Consider the following 6,320-nt stretch of genomic DNA (forward strand, 5'->3'; position numbering starts at 1 on the left):
GTATTCAGAGTTCTAAGCATTTCATTTTTTTATTCATTTGGGAACAATTATTTTTCATTTCAGTCTTTAAATCATTGCATCGAATTCTTTTTCAGAATGAATATAGAAAACATAGATTACGTAGGATAACAGTAATTTTAATTATTCCATTTGATTTTGATATGTATCATTCAATTTCATATGTTTGTGAGTGGACGTATATTTTTAATGTTTTTGAAAGCAATTATTTTTCTTAATGATTAATTTATAGATGGATTGGCAAGGGCAAAAGATAGCTAAGCACCTAACACAGCTAGCGCTGGTATTTTTTCAGTGTTGGCATTCATCACAGGATACGTGTTAGGACCATTTCAGACAATGCTGCTTATATATGCAGGTGTTATATTACCTTCTCTGCTTACAATTCCCAATTGGCCATCTTCAACCGTCACCCTCTTAATTGATTGGATCCAAGTGCAGTTGAAAAGTACCTCAAGCCACAGCCCACTAACTTGGGCTCGAAGAAGAAATCATCAAAGAAGTAGTTCATTCGACTGCCATGACTAGGGTTTTTACAATGTTAGAGTCTTTCTATATTCTATGGATGTATTAGATTTTATAGCGAATTTTGGATTAATTGTTCTCTTCTTCATGGAAAATGTTAAAACTTTATGCGAAGTCTCAAGAAAGTTTTCTGTTTAAAATGATTTGACTTTCATCCTTTTGTTTGAGATGTTTTGTGCATTCTTCCTCATTATCACTATATGTTAATGCATTGTGGCTGCAATGAATTGTTTTGTGTTTATAACATGGTTTGACGTATTTTTGTACTGTTTTATAGCGTGTTCCCCACTGGTGCCTCTTGAGCAAATCTTGGAACCTATGAACATAGAAACTATATGCATCAAAAATTTATTCCTATTTATTAAATGTCACATCCTTCACGGTTGATGGGTGGATTACCAAGGATAGGTTTTAACACCAAAGGATTATAGCCTATAAGAGAATAAATTTGGTCATTATGATTTTTTTGCTCTTTGTTGTCTTTGTTCTGGCTTAGATTTTAATAATGAGCTATTTGCTACTGATTCTGATTATATGTCTATAGTCAAGGTCAATGTCAATTAAGGACTAAAATGAAATTAAATATTTTATTTGGGTTTATTTTACAATTGGCAAAATATGAAGGTTAAATTGGATACATTTCAAAGTTTGGAATTTATTTATATACTTTTGGAAGTTATAGGATTAAATGTCACTCAAAAATGGAGTTGAAGGACTTATTTTTAAAAATTGGGTTTGTGGACCATTATATTCAACCATTGACCCATTTTTATCTCAAAAAAAAAAAACACACACACAGACACACACACAGTGAGAAAAACGGGCAGCAAGCTGGAGACCGAAAAAGAGAGAAAAAATTAGGGAAAAAGGGAAGAAAAAAAAGAAAGAAGGAAGGAAAGAAGAAAAGGGAAGAAGAAGAAAAGAGGTAAGGCTAATCTCTTCAAACTTGGGTTGAATTTTTCCATTTGTTTTAAGTGATAAAGTATGAATTATGTTAAAATTCTAGGGTTTTATTTTTGACTCGAAATTTTCAGATTTTTGAGATGAATACTACTTGGAGCTCAAGTTATTGATTCTTGAATTTCTATCTACATTAAGGTAAAGAGATGTGAAATTTTTTTTTGGGAAACCCTAGAATTTGATTTTGGAATTTTTGATTAATTAATTGTGGAAATGATTAGATAAATGGAATATTTCACTTAGGAGTTGTTTTTATGGAACAAATTTATTTTAAATGGGTGGAATTGTGGTTACTAGTTTCACTAGATTGAAGAGTAAAATTAGTTTTAAACTTGGGAAGAAGGTGTTGTTGATAAATTAGTTATTAGTCAAGAGATTATAAAGTGTGATTAGCTCCAATTAATAAAGAAAAATTTAAGAATTTATTCAAGTGTCAGGAGAATTTAAATTAAATTCTATCATTAGATATTAAAGTTTCTTGACTAGATAGAGGATAAATTGGTTATTAATATCGTATTTTAGGTGGTGACAAGGAAATTGGAAACATTTATCAGACAATCTAACTTGTAGCTCCTACCTTGTGAGTGGATAAAACTTATTTGTCAGAAATAAGTCTTCTTTAAATTTTAAAGTTATTTATTTTATAAAGTTGACTTTTAGCATGATTTTCAGAATAACAGGATTTTATTATCAATTGCTTTTAAAGTTAAATTTAGTTCAGTTAAATTATTTTAGTAGCATGTTATATTTTTATTACATGTTTCAGTATAGTTAAAGTTATTTTTAAAAACCACCAAAAAGTACCCAGGTGATTTTACCCCAATTTGCATTGATGTGAATGTGTTTTCACAGTGTATGACTAGTTATAGTGATTTTACCCGCTCTGCACTATCGTGAATGTGTTTCTATAGTGTATGACCATATTATCAGAGGTCTTTGAGACCCACTCTCGTACACACATAGGCTTTGTGCCGTGTACTACGGTGATTAGCCTTTGGGGTAGCTCTGCGTACGTATGACCAGATTATCAGATTATCAGCTATCAGATTTGAATGGCTTTGCCTTGTACATCGAGATTACTCTGTACATGAGTAAGGCTATTCATTGGGTACTCTTTATGGTGTGATTTTTCAGTATTTATTCAGTTCTCAGATTTCAGATTATGGAATTCAGTTAATTCAATTTTCAGAATAAAGCTTTCAGCTTATAGTATTGAGCAGCAGCAATATTTCATAGATTTTCGTGAATACCAAATTCTTTATATTTGTTATACCTTACAGATACTTATCTAGAATTTAGAACAAAGAATTTTATAATGTAATCATATTTAGTTTTTTAAAGTATTACTAGATTCAGAAATTCTTAAGGATTTAAAAAAGTTAAAATTTTTAGAAAATATGCATAAATGGAAAAAGTTTACTTAGTTGCAAATCATCCACTCATTGAGTTACGAACTCATATTTTTGTCATCAGGAGACCGTTGATTTTGAGATACTTGGAAAAGCCTGCTGAAGCGAAAGAGACCGTTTTATAGTATGTAATGAATTGTTGGGGGACTCATGTTTATTAAGTACTTTGTCTAATATTTGGGGTGTCATGCACTTTGTAGAAGGATTTATAATTGATGTAATGCTTGCATGTAGACATGATGTTATTGTTGAAGCACTCAGTCGAATTTTGTTATATTTTGTTTTAGTTGTGGTGGTATTAGTGGAAGTGGTGGTTTCCAAAACTTTTGGTTTGAATGTCTATTTGAGGTTTTGATGATTTTTCAGGTTGGTTTTGTCCATTTTTAAAGGAAACTCTGTCAAAATTTTCATAGAAATATAGCACAGTCAAAATAGGTCAAGTTTGCCTTGGTTGTGGGTCCGGCATTTAGCTGGCATCTACCACCGGCGCATGACACGTGTCGAGTCAATTAGGTTGAGTTGGGACGGGTCGTATCAATAAGCCTCAGGGCACTGAGGCTGCAGATGCTATTGTGGCTATGACTGTTCCATTTAGTTTTCCTTTTATGGACCTTAGCGTTCTTAGATTTTTGGGTGTTTTCTCATATTACAAAACATTTTAAAGGTTTTGTGGATGGCTTTAGAAAAATCTAAATATGAGCTTGTCTTAGCTTATTTTTAATGGTCAGTTGAACATTAAGCTTATAATTTTGTTTAAATGATATATGCTTTTGTTTTTTAGATTTTTCAAATTATTTATGAATGTGTGTGTGTGTGTGTTTGTTTGTACTAATTTACTCATTTTTGTTAGGACTTGCACCTCGAGTAAAAATGGTTCGAGATTTTTTTAGCTTGAGTTGAGAAACTCGGCTAAAAAATCTAGGCTCGATTCCGAGCTTTCGAGAGTAAGGCCGAGTCGAGCCGGCAGGAAATTTTTTTTTTTTAATTCGTGACAACTTTGACATTTTTTAAAGAATTCAAAATTTGTTCAATTTATACGAATTATAAATTAAATAAAAGTTATATCACTCCTTTTTTAGGCTTGGAACCGACTATAATCAAAGTAGATGGAGTTAAAATTGTACTTGAGTAAAATATTTTGATTACAATTTTTCTTGAAATAAATAAATTTAAAAATTACATATTTTTTTAAATTAATCAATTTAAAAATTTACAATTTCTTATGCTTGAATTTGCTGCAACTCTTTGGCCGTTATATTGTCAACTTGTTTTTGAATACGTAATTGCGCACATTTCTAGTCCTTCAAGCATATTAAAGTCTTCAATATATTTTCTTTTAGTCTTAATCATTCATTTGATAAAACTTCAACCTGAACTAAATATAGCATCTGATGCCACTGTAGATATCGAAGATGTTAGTAGATCACATATAATTTTTGACACAATTGGATATTGCCTTTCATTACACCTCTACCATGATAGAAGAATAAATTCCTATCATTCCTTTGATTGTAGCATACTACAAATGTCCACCCGCATATACCTAGCTAACTCAGAAAGAATTTCAAAATATGTACCACTATTATCTATCGCTTTAAATATTGATGACTATAACTAAATGAGGGAACACATGTATTGGTGTCCAAATAATTCCATATATCATATAAATTTGTTGAAATATTTCGTGAAAAAAAAACTTTGGGCGGTAGAGCTGTCGTAACTTCGTTTTTCAACATTGTAATTCTACATTTTATATAATATAGATTCTATATGTACATGTGATAATTTCACATTCACGAAACTTGAAATCCTCTTTATAATAGCTTTTGCGCCAATTAAATTAAGTCGAGAGTCTATAAATGAAGCTAAAAGAAATAAGGAGGGCAGTTTTTCCAATATTTACGAAATTTTGATTTGATAGAGAAGACTATATCAACAAAAATTGTCAAATTCCTATATTTATGAAATGTAGAAAAAGTGTTGTAAAATAAGTGAAGATGTAGGTTAATAAACACCGCTATACTTTTTTGTGGGATCGAGAAAAGGTTTTAAGAATTTCTTCATACAAAATGAAAAAGACTATTCACAATCTTCCAAATTGTGTTTGAGTCCATATGTTTGCTTACCATTATAATATACTGAAATAACTTTATCATAATTTTTATTCGAATGTAATATAAGATATGTAAAGTTTCATTTATGTGTTACATCAGTGTCAAATGATTTCTCTTATAAATCATACTTTGCACACAAACTATTAAATACTTACTTTCTTATTGGCGATACAGTAATAAAATTTATTTCTTTTTTTATTTTATTATATATTTTAATCCATTTTTTACAATCAAATTGATAATATGGCATACACAACATTTATGAAAAAATAAACTTCCAAATGTAGGGTTAAGATCATTAATAAATTTATCGATAACACGTTTGTTCATACTAATATTATCAAAAGCAAAACTTCGAATCATTTCTTGTATGCCATATTCTTGTATAATATTTTTAAAATCATGTATTTATTAGTGGCATTATGAAAATATTCTACACATCTGAATACAATAATCCTTTTATGTAGAAGCTGCAGGTGATCAATGTAATGAGCCGTAACAACAATACAATCTTTTTTGTTACCACTAGTCCATAAATCAGAAGTAAATGATATAACACAAATAAAATTTTTTTGTTGTTAAATAACAACTTATTTTCTTTGGTTATATAAATTTATAGTATCTGAACGAAGAGTATTTTTACAATAAGAAGTATACCTGGGTTGGAGATAATTCTATACGAGCCGAGTAAAGTGTATTGAGTCTTTGTTGCCATTAATCTGAGAATTTCTTTGACATTTTAGTCTTGAGTATTTCTTTCTCTTCAATATCTTCTAAATTAATTGGAACATTTTGGTATCCATCGTAGCCAATTGAAGTGTTCAAACTACTCTTAAACTAGTTAATCTCATCACTAGCAAAATCCAACTATATTCCATGGCTATTATGACAAAAGATACTGAATTAATAAATATTAGAGCAACGAAATTGGAGATTAACTAGCAAAATCCATCTATAGTGCAAGTTAAAATCGATTGAAAAATTGATATGAAACTCAAAAATTTAACATAACCAAAAATATTAACGGTTTCAACTAAATTTGAAATTTGAATTTCAAATTTCAATCTGCAGCCTAGCTCCCTGTCTTAAGACAAGTAGCATGTAGCATAGCTGCCTTAAACAGGTAGCTACGTCTGTTGCTTTAATGAGCATGTTGTTTAAGGCAGCTACTTCATTTTTTTAATATTAATGTTGCTTGCTAGCAGTTTTGATTTTTTTATCCTAAGGCTAGGGCTCGACCCGACGTCCCAGAATGGGCTCGACCTGAGCCTTGACTCGATTCCTTCAAGCCACG

General features: G+C 30.3%; 1 pseudogene; it reads left to right on the plus strand.

Moving 5' to 3' along the window:
• Nucleotides 1–235: 235 nt before the first annotated feature.
• On the plus strand, nt 236–524 carry LOC111376303 (annotated as a pseudogene).
• The last annotated feature ends 5,796 nt before the right edge of the window (nt 525–6,320 follow it).

Source organism: Olea europaea, unplaced genomic scaffold (assembly GCF_002742605.1).
Source record: "Olea europaea var. sylvestris unplaced genomic scaffold, O_europaea_v1 scaffold1485, whole genome shotgun sequence".
Lineage (NCBI taxonomy): Eukaryota > Viridiplantae > Streptophyta > Magnoliopsida > Lamiales > Oleaceae > Olea > Olea europaea.